This window comes from Pipistrellus hanaki (assembly GCF_964339955.1).
Source record: "Pipistrellus hanaki genome assembly, chromosome: 14".
Taxonomy (NCBI): Eukaryota; Metazoa; Chordata; class Mammalia; order Chiroptera; family Vespertilionidae; genus Pipistrellus; species Pipistrellus hanaki.
In genome coordinates, this window is record NC_140516.1 from 43,813,278 (window position 1) to 43,826,548 (window position 13,271).

A 13,271-nucleotide genomic window follows, 5' to 3' on the forward strand; every position below is an offset into this window, starting at 1 on the left:
CATTCTTTTATTACATACTAAACAACCCCTTCTTTATATAGTTTCCATTCTGGTGCAGTGATTGAAAATTAAATATTAGTACAAAATAATCAGTTTCAAGGCACAGGGGTTTATTTTTGCCCAGACCCCAATGTCTGAAGTTATCAGGGCTCTTTAAAACTAGTGCCACCAGCCTTGCAATGACTCACGCTAAACCGGTCCCTCGATCACCCAGTTAATTTTAACCTTGACCTCCCACAGCTGTACTGCTTTACTAGGTCCAAAAAAACTCCCCGCTTCCACCCTTTTCTGCTTCTGATGAAGCAATAGCGGGGAGGACGACGAACCAAGCCCACTCCTTTAAGAGAGAGTCCGCCTCCTCTCTTTTAAGCAAGCGCCTCCTGTTAATTGTGGAGTCGGTCTTCTGAGTCACAACACTTTACTACTCAGCACTGGGAGAAGCTGCGGGCTGCGGGCTGCGGGCTGCTGGCGGCGGCTGCTGCTGCCTCTGCGGCCGCCGCGGGTCTGAGGCTGCGGCGGGTTTCTGTGCAGCACTGCAGAATCCACACCTAGAAGACACGCGTCTCCTGCCCTGGTTACAAGAAAGCCTCGCATCCTCCGTGGGTAAGCACGATTTTTTTATTCCATTTTTTGCCCAGAAACGGTGTGAAAGGGAGAAGATTGCTCGTCAGGCATGCTGAAAATGGGTTGTGTTCATTTGCCTTCCTTTGATGGGGGGAAGGGGGTCGTCTAGATATGTGACTGGCAAATGCCCTGTACAGTGGAGACTATTGTCTGGTATGTGCCCATAACATACTTTTTGGGGGGGGCTATTCATAAAAAGGCTAACCACAATGCAAGCAAAGGCTTTCATTTTTTTTTTTTTTTGCTTTTTAATGCAATATATAAAATATCTAGCCACTCCCAATCTCTCTCTCCAATACTGCAGATCTTCTTAAATGCCAAATAAAAAATGACAGGTGGGGCATTTTAAAAAATATTTCCTCCCCAAAGACTGGAAGCCTTCCTCACGAGCCCATAACCATGCTTGATGATTTAAAAAAAAAAAAAAAAAAAAATCAAGCATGGCTAGATTTTGAGCAGATGGGAGAGATGATGGTAGACTAAAATGTCTTATAGCTTTAGTCCAGGGGAGAGAGAAAACGAGGATAAATTGAATCACGGTTTAGGCCAAGACAAGGTTCATTTTCCACCCTTCATATGTGGGAAGAGGAAACTACATTTTAATTAGCACATTTAAAAAAAAATTTTTAGAGGAGAGGGAGGGGATGAAGATGAGGGGATGGCGTTAAGTATTTGAGGGGGAAAGAGTGCAGAGGAGGAAGGAAAGGAAATGCAACCGTGGCTTGGAAGCGAAGGGATCTAGGGTGGGGAGTGAAGTTTGCTGTGTGCGTCCGGGTGGGATGGACCCAGGGGACCATGAATAACCAGAATGGCGCTTGGATGGGGTGTGGTGGGTTCTGGCCGGTGATGGAGGACGCGTGTGCGGGAGGGATGTGCAAGTCGTGGGTGCAAGAGCAAGGGGTGCGTGGCTGAGAGGTCTGTTTCGAGAAAAGGCTGTGGTGGGAGACGTGTGCCGGCGGCGGGGTGGGCGGCCGGGGGTCACCTGTGGATGGATCCACCTCCCGGCAACGGCACGTTGCAAAGTTTCCCAGGCCCCGGGGTTCATTTGGAAGGCTCGCGGTGCCTCGGCATTTCGCCTCCAAGAGCTCAGCTCTCAGAAAGCCACCAGGCGGCGGCCAGAGTGGGGGGTGAAGACCCCGGAAGGGTGGAAGGGTTGCAGGATTGAGAGAACCCCTGCCCTGCCCCTCGGTGGAGCTAAGGGGGAGGAGGCGCCCCCACGGGCCACTGTGCTCGGGGAGAAAAAATCCAGGCCCCTCCGATGGGGGGCGTGCGGAGCTTGGACCTCAGCCGTGACCCAACCCCTGTGAAGACCCCACAATCGGTGCGGACTGCAGAGGCGGACCCGGAAAGAGGCCGCTCGGCCTCCGAATGGGGTGGGGTCTCTCCCAGGTTGGAGCGGGCGACCCTTCCGAGGCGCGACTCCTCCCCCTCGCAGTCGGGCTTCTGTCGGGGTCGTTTTTCCAATCCGATCTTCTGGGGACGCCTCGGACCCGAGCTGCATGGCCGGGGGAGGAGGTGCCGGGCGGCAGCCCCGCGCCAAACCCTCGCGGAGGCCCCCAGGACCGCAGCTTCACCGCCAGGGCGCTCGCGCGCGCGGAGGGGGGCCGCAGGGGGCGGAGCCAAAGCTCCGGAGGGGCGCGAGGGGCCGAGGGGCGTGGCCTCGAGGAGGCGGAGCCAGGCACGTCCTGTGATTCCCGAGGGGGCGGGGCTAAGACGTGCGGGGGGGCTCAAGGGGCGGGGCTAGGGGGCGCTCGGGGGCTGCGAGAGGCGGCCCGTAGGGGGCGGGGCCAGGGACGCTCGGGGGCCGAGGGGCGGGGCCAGGGGGACGCTCGGGGGCCGAGGGGCGGGGCCACGGGCGCTCGAGAGGCGCCGGGCCAGTCCCGCCAGAGCGCGGTCCGCGGCCGTAACGGTCGTCAGGGCTCGGGGCGGGCGCGGGAGGAGTGGGGTTTACATGAAATTTTGGAGAACCGGAGCGAGAGGCGTCGGCGACTCAGGTGTCGCCGCTTCCTGCTACCCGGGGCTCGGCTCCTGACCTAGTCCCACCCTCTCCTCCCGCCTCCTCTGCCGTCCCGCCCTCCCCTTGGCGGCCCTCCCCTCCGGAGCCCGGGGCCGCTTAAGAAGAGGCGGCGGCTGCGATCGGACGGCCGCTGCAGCGCCGGCGGCCGCGGAGGAAGAGGGAGGGGAGCACAAAGCCGGCGGCGCGCTTCGAGGTAATCCTGGGGGACGCGACGGGAGGCGCTGCGGGTCGGCCCCTCCTCCCGGCGGGGCCGCGGCCGCTCCTGCAGGCTGGGGTTGCGGGGACCCTTCAGGGAGTCGCGCGGGGGTCGCGGAGCCGAGGGGACTTCCTATTGGCTGCCCCCGCCGCCCTGGATGACCCCCACCCCCTTTCTCCTCGCCTCACCCAGGGGCCGGGCTGCGAGCTTCGGGGTGGCCCGAGGGGCGTGGATTTGCGCGGAGGGTCTGGGGGCGCCGGGGGTGGGCCCCCCACTCCGGGGCGCCCTCCGGTTCCCCCAGGAGGGCGGGGGGTGTAAGGATCTGGAGGGGCTGCAGCCTCGGGGACCCGGGGACCCCGCACTCGGGGAGGTGCGCTCCTGGCCGGGGCTTGGGAAGGGGCGGGGGAGGTTCCCGCGCTTGGGAAAGGTGGAGGTACCGTGGGAGGGAGTGTTGGTGTGTTTCCTTTCTCCTACTTAAGACACTTTTTGTTACAAGTTGGAAGTGCTCAGCCACCTTTCTGCCGTGACCCGCATCTCCGTTGTCCCCCTCTGCGTGCGCCCGCGCACAGACACACACACACACACACACCCCAAACCCTCCCCCTGGAAACACGCATTGCTTAGGCTGAGTTCTCTCCCCGGGGTGACAAGCAGAGCTGGCAGCAGGTCCGGTTTGCTGCCTGCGTTTGGGACCCTTCCAGCTCCTTTGGAGGTATGCTATTATAGCTCAGGCGAGAAGACCACAGAGACAGGTAGAAGGAGCTGGGCCTCTTATTAAAAATGCCAAGAATGGCCTCAGGTGAACTTTTTTGTTGCTGTTGTTGTTGCAGAGATTTGATTGCAAGAAGGGTGCCCGTTTAAAATGGGAGCAGCGTAAGGAAAACCACTGATTTCTTCGGCACATGTTGCCGCTGCCGTTGACCTGCTGGCGTGGTGGTTTGGGGAGACATGGAATTTAACTCAGCCATGGCTGTTCTGTGCAAGTTTGGTGGAGGAGTTGATGAGGTTCCGGGGCTTGCAACCAGCTACCTAAACCTATAATGCACGATTGTGTTAAAATTATACGTTTTAGACGTAGCAATGTGAAATAGTTCTTTTCTTGGGATTCAGTGTTTCTGCATCACGCCCAGTACATCTTAATTTTGGCTTTGGAAGACTTATAATGAGGGTTTTTGTTAGGGGATAAACTAAGAGTACAGCGTCATTTGTCATTTGAAAATTAAGATGCGTAACTATTAAAACTTTTGTGTAATTGGGTATGAGACCGACTCATTTATAGGGTAGAGTTGCTTGTGGAGCATATGTGTAGCTTTTATATCTCAGTCTCGATCGCATTATATTTGCCCTATAACTCGTTTTCCTTTGCTTAAATTAAGCACATTAACTTTGCTGGGGGAGGACCAGGCGCCCCCCCCCCCCCAAAAAAAAATGGCCACTTTTGCTACCTTAACTTTTCATCTTTCTAAAGAGTTCAGTCTTAATATTGACCTCAAGTGCTGGCATGTTGGTAGTAGTTACTTTTGAAGGAAGAAAAAAAAAAAGCATTGTATCTATTTTGAATGTTAAGCATAATTTAATACTCCTTGAGATAGTTGGTTATAAGCATTCTGTATCTTGTAGCTTTTTACATGTGTGATATCAGGGAATGTTTGGTAACATTTAACATGTGACGTAGGTGATCAGCTACCTAGGAAATGTTTTACATTATAGAAATGTTATATTTTCAGAATACAAATTTTATGTTCTGCAAAAGAAAATCATATTGTACACTTTACTATTTCTAACCCATTTTTTCAATAATGTTATACTGTAATGAATGTGAGTTCTGCCCAATGGTATTTAAAGTATGGATTTGTGTTTCAAATCAGAATGTCTTTTGAGATTAAGAGCACATAGCACCAGCTCATCTCCTACGCACAATCCTAAAACTTAGATATAGGTTGGGACTCAACATCTAAGGTTGTAAGGCTTCCTGAAACAGGCCTGTTATGTATGTTTTTGTCATACCTAAGTCTCTACAGGTTGTTAGCTGTTTAATGTCACCGATCTCAAAGCAGTTTGTTAGCACTACTGGGCAAAACTTATGCATGTCATCAGGGTATAAAAAACACTTCTATTGAGAGAAGAAATCCCATAAACGTATAGAAACCCAACTCTGAACAAACTGAGTTTATAGAACGTTGTGGGACAATAGTATAAGAAGCTTAGCTTAACCCTGTGGTTATATGTAAAGTGCTTAGAATATAGTCTGGTGCTGAGTAAGTGCTTTATCTGTTTATCATCAGTATATTAAAAACACTTTTTTGAAAGTGGTTATATCATGCTGCCCACCAAGTGAAGACTCAGCAAATATTTGTAACAGTCAATATTTATTTGCTCTTCCTCTGTGCCAAGCACAGTTTTATGTGATTTAATTTTCTTAATCCTCATGACAACCAATGACTAAACAGACACAGAGAAGTTAAGTATTTTACCCAGTTAGACAATTACCAGGTGGCACAGGTTAGTTCTGAACCCAGGGTCTGGCACAAGAGTAAACCCATATAACTAAGTGAGCCCTTAAACTATATTACACTCCTGGTAACAGTTGCAAATGACACTTCACAGTATGCCCAAGACTACAGCTGAGCATGTGTCTTGTTTAGCCACACCCTCCAATATTAGTAATACCACCAATAGGATGTGTTTAAACCTGAAGGGTGGTGATTAATCTGCATTAAGTAGAATCACCTTTTGACTTTGGAAGAGGATTCTCACAACATATGTTTAGTGAGGATGCTAGAGTATGTTGTCATTTTAATTACTAATAACATTTAAATTTTTTTTTTTTTTTTTTTTTTTTTTTTTTTTTTTTTAAGTTTGCCAAGTGTATAGGTCTCCAACTAGCAATGATGCACCTACAAGAGGTTCCGGTTCTGCACTAAATCAGTGGGCCTCATCTTCTAATTACTAACACCATACCCACCTGAGTTAGATTTTTAAGTTAGATCTATCTTAAGTTCCACCTGAATTGCCTCTTAAAATTAGCCTGAAGTTGCCGAAACCGGTTTGGCTCAGCAGTAGAGCGTGGGTCTGCGGACTGAAAGGTCCCAGGTTCGATTCCGGTCAAGGGCATGTACGTTGGTTGCGGGCACATCCCTGGTAGGGGGTGTGCAAGAGGCAGCTGGCCGATGTTTCTCTCTCATCGACGTTTCTAGCTCTCTGTCTCTCTCTCTTTCTCTCTGTAAAAAAAATCAATAAAATATATATTTTTTTAAAAATAGCCTTAAGTAAAAAGATAGAATCTGTGACTTCACTCACAGCCTGTGTTGCTACTTCACCAGTGTAGTTGATAGGTAAAGCAAAATTAGTTATAACTCAAATTAGGAGCCATTTTAAGTAATCTATAGAATTATTGTAGAGACCTGATAAGTCGGGTTTTTTTTTGACCATTTAATGTGATGTAATATAAGGGAAAAATGTTTAAAAATAAGCATACGTTGAATTTAAAAATCTCAAGCTGTATCAGAGACACAGGTTACTAACTACTGTTTCTTACATTAAATAAACACAATATTCAGTGCTATTTCCAATTTCTTTGGAAATATTAAATTTATAGAGTTTGAATAGGAAAAAATTTGATGTCTAATCCAGAGTACTATTCTTTCTTTCAAACACAGATACCCTATTTGAAATTAATTGACCAATCATAGGCTGTGTCATATCATGAGATTCAAAATGAGTGACCTAATACTTTATTTTATGTTTTCTATGTTCACACTTTATCATTTGATCTTGGGGTCCATGCCAAAGTATTTATAGATGAGATTGTTATGAGGTCTTTCGGGTTCTGCCAGAGACTAAATCCTCTTGGCCAAAAGCCAAGACAATCTCAACTTTTTACTGTAATGGGTTGTATTAAGAATCGTCTCTAAGTCATGCAGGTTAGAAGTCTTTAATTGACAATGATCCATTTTGTGAAAAATGAAACCTTTGGAGGAAAAAGGTTCATGGGAATTTTCTTGCTTTATTTATTTATATGCATTTTAATGTTGATTTTTAAATATCTCAACAAGTTTCAAAATAATGTTCAAACTTATTTGCACCATTGAAAACATATCTGAATGTTAAGAAAGTACTGTGTAACTTACCCTACAGCCTTAGATGATAGCATAGATGAGAATCGGTCTTTTGTTTCATATACTACTTTTTGTTGAGTATCTTTGAAAAGCTTCATTAACAATCTCTTTTAGCTTTCTATGACATTACTTACTACACTGAAGGAGCAATTTAACGAAGAGTACCTTAGAAACCTTAAAGAATGAATGTGGCTGTCAGTGCTGTCCAGCATAGCCCAAAAAGTAGTAGCCTGGTCACCAAAAGGTATAAAGTGGATGGAACCCATCTTTGATGTTGAAATTTTCAGTCTTAGGAAGATAGTATAGACTAGTTTTTAACTATGCAAAAGCTGTACTGTTATTGTAAAAGACTTATAAGGTTTGACAAAATTTATCTTTATAATGAATTTAGATAAAAAATGAGCTTTTACCTGATGTAAGTCTGATCTGCATCACCACCATAAACTTTACATTTACTTTTTTAAAAAGTTGGCTTTAGTTAAAGCTTAATTGTGAATGGTAAGATTCCCTGATGTAAGATGAACTTTGAAACCTCTTTGTTTCAAATTGCCTGAAACTGGACCATATTGGTGCATGTATAGGTAGTACATTAACTAGCATTTAAGGTTGCTACCTCCTCAAACAAAGCTACAGTTTGAACCTCAGGTTATGAGACTCACTTTTTTCTACAGTAGACATACATGATTTTCATAGGCTAAAATTTTTCCACAACCAGCCAACCATGGAAGCGCTTTTTAGAAACTTAAGAGCAGTAACAACATAATGTTCTTAAAATCAATGTCTCAGAAAATATACTGTATATATTAATAAAATGTAACGCTCACAATGTGCACTAAGGCAAATCCACATAAAGGTAAGTAATGGATTAAGCAAGATGAAAACCTAACTCTAAGTAACATACATGAAATTATTCTTTTTGGTAACTCTCACACTCCTTTAAATTTATCCTTGTAATTTTTTACTCCCCATCTGCCACTTAGGAAGTACCTCCTTGATAGAAGAGGGGAGGACAGTGCAGGTGTGATTTCAGAGCCTGCTTTATTCAGCTCCCATGGCTGCTGATTGCCTGCCAGGGGAGCTGGAATTCCAATGATGTAAAAAGCAGTCAGGCTGGGGAAATGCTGAGGTTTTCAGTATCTTGGGGACTTGATATATGCCTTTAATTTGTCACTATCAGCAATGTTTCCGTGAAGTTCTTCCACAATGGCTCATCCTTTGCAAGGACAGCATTTCCTTTTTCCTTTTCCATACAATATTCTCATCCTGTCATCTTTTGATCTTTTAGAATGACAGTGCCATAGCAAAAAGATGGGTTTACTCAGTATCCTCATGGAGAAGATAATTAGGCTTATTTTGTATGTCAAAGAACTATATTTTGGGATCACGGCTTCCCCAGGGACTCTTCAAGAGCACTCTACTTTTAATCCTTCAGAAATTAGAGCTACAGTGGAGAGAGTGTTGGCCTGCAGATTGAAGGGTCTTGGGTACTGTACCCAAGGGCATGTACCTTAGTTTGGTCTTGGGTTTGATTCCAGTCACGGGCATGTACCTTAGTTTCAGGCTCCTGCCCTGGCCCTGGTCAGGGTGTGTGCAAAAGGCAGCCAGTCTATGTCTCTCTCTCTCTCACATGGATGTTTCTCTCTTTGTCTCTTCTTCTCCCTTCCACTCTCTCTCTCAAAATCAATGAAAAAATATCCATGGGCCTGGCCAGCATGGCTCAGTGGTTGAGCATTGACCTATGAATCAGGAAGTCACAGTTCAATTCCTGGTCAGGACTTATGTCTGGGTTGCGGGCTTGATCCCCCAATGTGGAACGTGCAGGAGGCAGCTGATCAATGATTCTCTATCATCATTGATGTTTCTATCTCTTTCTCCTTCTCCCTCTCTGAAATCAGTAATAAAAATATAATAGGAAAACAACAAACCTATAAATTTGAAAGATACAAGTTCAATTTAGAAAGAAAAGAAAAATATCCTCGGGTGAAAATTAACCAAAAAGAAAAAAAAGAAATTAGAGCCAGCAACTGTTAATTGCATTGTCATTTCTAATCTCATTTGTCTTATTAATACATAAGAAAAAGATTTTGAAAGGTCAGCCTTTTAATATCTAAGGAAGTGGTTGGGGAAGGGTGATGGTCAGAGCTCAAGTGGGGCTGTGAATGGGCTCAAGTGCATAGGATGAGAGGTGGAAATGGGAAAGAGATGGCAGTGACGTTGATATATTGGCCTTACTCACCCCACTCCCAGCTTGTAGTTGTTATTGTGTGTGTGTGTTTTTTAACATTAAAACAATTTTCCTATTATCTTCCTACTATGACTTTTATTGCCTGGTCTTTGATCTCTCCTAGAAAAAGGTGGAATTTTATTTGTTTTTGTTAATCCTCATCTGAGGATATTTTTCCGTTGATTTTTAGGGAAAGTGGAAGAGAGGGAAAGACAGAGAGAAACATCAAGGTGAGAGAAACACATCAATTGGTTGCCTCCTGCAGGCACTAACAAGGGCTTAGTACCAAGGGAGGAGCCTGCAACCCAGGTATGTGCCCTGACTGGAATTGAACCTGGGACCCTTTAGTCCACAGGCTGACACTCTATCCACTGAGCCAAATGGGCTAGGGTGAAAAGGTAGAATTTTTAAGGGGATTCGTTATCATATTGCTGAAAAGTTTGGCTTTCAGCTGGATGTTACATTAAAAGGATTTTGCTTCCATCTCACTCCACAACTGTCATCTTTTTACATTTCAAAAAGATCTCAAACAGAAGTAGCTTATTCATCATGTAATAGTTGGGATCCATTTTATATTAAAGTAAAATACATATCATTAATGAATCAGAAATCCATATTGCCTTACACATTTTTGGGGGCAACACTGTCTATACCCTAATATGCAAATAGCCCAAATGGCAGAACAACCCAACAACTGGTTGCTATGACGTGTGCTGATCACCAGGGGGTGTGCACAGAACATGGCGATTGTTGGCAGCAGACGACAGAGTGTGGAACATGGCTGGCCGAAGTGGGATGATGGAGCAGATGAGTGGGTGCACCAGACCAAGGTGGGGCACCAATTGCTATCATTGGGGCAAGCCTCTGGTGGTTACTGAAAATTCTTTGCTCCCGTGTGCCATGGTCCTGCCCAGCGCTCGCACCCACTGCCAGCGCTGGCCTGGCCCACTCATGCCTGCTGCCGGCGCCTGGCACCAGCCCAATCACCCCTCAGGAGCTTCACCTGGCACCTGCTGATGGCACCGCTGGGAACCAGGCTGCCAGCAGATGGGGCTGGGGCCCATGGCAGGAGAGGCTGGGCAGGGGTGTGGAGGATGGGCCTAGACCCGCCCATGTGCTCATTGCAGCCTTGTCCACCTTCCAAGGTGCACAAATTCGTGCATTGGGCCCCTAGTAATAATTTTGTATTTAGGATGTTTGATTTTTAAGTGGTTATCACAAATAATTTTAAATAAAAAAAGTTGAAAGTAATATGAAAATAATACATCTTTTATTAGTCTTAGTAAATGTTGATAATGACAAAAATCATAGTTCTCTACATACTTTGTTATCGTTAAATATCATTAAATATTGTTGAAATACTTGATAAGGATCTGGTCACCTCTATAATAGAATGTAATAGGGAAGGAACCTTTTATGCCTGAATAAGAACAGTGTATCTGCTTGACACAGTGAAGGCTCTGAGAAGCTGATTACTTGGTAATCACTTAAGTTAGGTGATTTTATGTTGTGTTTGATGTTTTATAATCTGAGCTTTCCTGGGCTCTTTAAAAGTGTCTGGTTGGGCCATCAGCTTTTGATGAATATATTTCTGGAGGGATTGTGACTATCAGTTAAGTACTTTGAAGAGAGAATTCCTGCTTTGTATCACACCTGAATGTCAAAGAACACAGTTCTTTGAGGTTGTCTAATTTGGGCTCAAAGGGAAGAGTGCCATCTGCTGAATGGCCAACATCAAATTGAGCAGCCCCACGTTTTTCTTAGGGAACTCTCATCTGACTTTGAGAAACCAGGCTCAGCTTCACTGGAGGATCTGGCAGAATCTTAGTAATGAATGGAATTGTTGCTTGCTTAATTTTAATTATGTTTCCCAGCAGGAGGCGTAGGCACATGATGAAGAACTAATTCACTATTTGTTGAAATGCATGGGAAAGGAGAAACTAAGTTGTTGAGACTTTATATTTAAAAATAGCTTAGTGATGGTGAAGACATTATTAAAAGTGATAAAATTAATTAAATGAGACATGCATCATTAGTGGCTCTGGTTATTGATGGCTTTTGCAGTTAATAATGATGATGTTTAAAATTTATTTGGGCTTAAAATCATCAAACAGATCATCTGCTTAACTAGAGGTAGAGTTTTAAGTGGTGATTATTTTCTTTCTCTTGCATTTTTACTTTGTCTCAGTTTCTAAGGCAGTGATTCTTACATGAATGAATTCATTTTTTTTTCAGAGTGAATTTTATTGTTGTTTTGGTTTACTCAATTGGCCTCTTGTTTTTTTCTTTCTTTTTTTGGTCAAGTTTTTCCAAATTTCCAGAAAATGCCGATGATAGTAGCTGTGAGTAGACCGGAGGTAGTAGAATCAGTATAGGTCAGTGGAGGTTTAGCACACCTGGAATAGGCCTATCAAAGCCGGATAAAAAGGAACTTTGACAATTTGTATTGAAAGGCAGCTTTGAAATTGTTATGATAAGATCTTTGTTGTTATTATTTAATCAGTAACCATCTTTTTTTCACCCCTTAAAATCTGCCAAGGATTATGTTAAGCACTTGACATAAATTATCTGAAGTTAAGTAACTTGCCCAAGACCATACAGTTAATAAGTGGCAGAGCCAAGATTTGAGCCCAGGCCGATTTTCTTTAAACACCATGCTTACTGCTAATGCATGTAAGCCCGTTCTTTCTGGAAACTGCACAAAAACTTAAACCAAAATTAGAATAATATTTCTGACTCTGCTGGAAAACATTGGTGTGGTTTTTTTTTTTTTTTTTTTTTTTTTTTTTTTTTTTTTTTTTTAAGAGGGTGATGAAATGGATAAATAGGATTGAGATTTCACTAGAATCAGGAATTACGTATGACATGGACCTTCAAATATTTGTTAATTGATTTTGTCTATAATGTTCATTTCTTTGTTCCTTTTGCTATGTTATATATTAATTTAAACCACAAGGAAAGTTTATTATTGAACATTGAAGTGAATTATTTCATGTTGCTTAGAATATGCTACTTTATGGGAGGAGATGTTGAATTATTGAAGGGTTTTATGCTGTGTTTGCGGGAGTTGCGGGGAGAGTCCTGTGGGTTGGGATGGAGTTTGTTAGTTGTTTTTCTGTATTTTGCTTGTTCCTACATATTTTTAGGTAGCAGTACTTTTTGATATGGCAGTAATATCCCATGTGAACAGAAGAGTAAAATTCAGTCATGTGCCAGTCTAAGGTCCTGGAGGAACCTTAACTTCTCATGCACATTAAGTATGCACTGTAACCAAATAAATACCATACTTCACATATAAGTACTAATAGTTTTGAATGCATGTACCTGCTCAATTAAGAGATATTTAATATCTGATAATTTGAGTGTGTGTGTGTGTGTGTGTGTGTGTGTGTGTGTGTGTTTAACATTTCAACCTTAAAAGGCATTCTTATTACTTTGAAAGGTTGGAAATTACTGGTTTTGTATAACCAAAAGCTTCTAAAATTAAAGTTCATTGATGGTTGTGCTGTGTACTTTAAACTCAATCACTTTTTTAGAACTTCTGACTCTTCTCCTTCATGTGTAAGAGAATTAATGTCATATCTTCCAGAAAACCTCCATAGGGAAACCAATTGCATATATAATTTCTTGGAATTCTGACTTGACTTTCCAGTCAAATATAGGAAAGGTCAGCAACAACTAAGATGACAGTACAAAAGATATTACTTGACAGTGTGTGATGTATGCTAAATGACAGGTACAGATAACAACTGTCACAGGTCATCTGGTCAAGCACCATAGATGGAGTGGTCAGAAAAAGATCCCCAGGAAAGAAGAACAGGGGTGGGCTTTGACAGACAGGGTAGGTGCAGGCTATAGAAAGAGTGATGGCAAGAAATTACTGTCCATGAAAATAATAAATCTTTTTCTGTAACACTAGAGGTTGGATGCACGAAATTCGTGCAAGTGGCTTGGCCCCCCGCTGCCGTGGCTGCCTCTGCTTCAGGCCCCCCCACCCCGGGCCCCTCGCCCCCTGCTCTAACTACATCCAGAAGGTCGTCCGGAAGGACATCTGGTCTAATTAGCATATTATGCTTTTATTATTATAGGTTA

General features: G+C 43.9%; 1 protein-coding gene across 4 annotated transcripts in view; it reads left to right on the plus strand.

Annotated features, from left to right (window-relative positions):
• The first annotated feature begins 297 nt into the window (after positions 1–297).
• Positions 298–13,271, plus strand: part of ADD3 (adducin 3) — a 102,740-nt gene continuing 89,766 nt past the window's right edge. For 2 of the 4 annotated variants that reach the window (XM_084903383.1, XM_084903386.1), the window contains exon 1: positions 298–603. The gene's annotated coding sequence lies outside the window, so the exon portion shown is untranslated. Of the gene's footprint in view, positions 604–2,455; positions 2,835–13,271 lie in introns of those variants that run through there. The other 2 variants (XM_084903385.1, XM_084903382.1) reach the window with 2 other exon arrangements.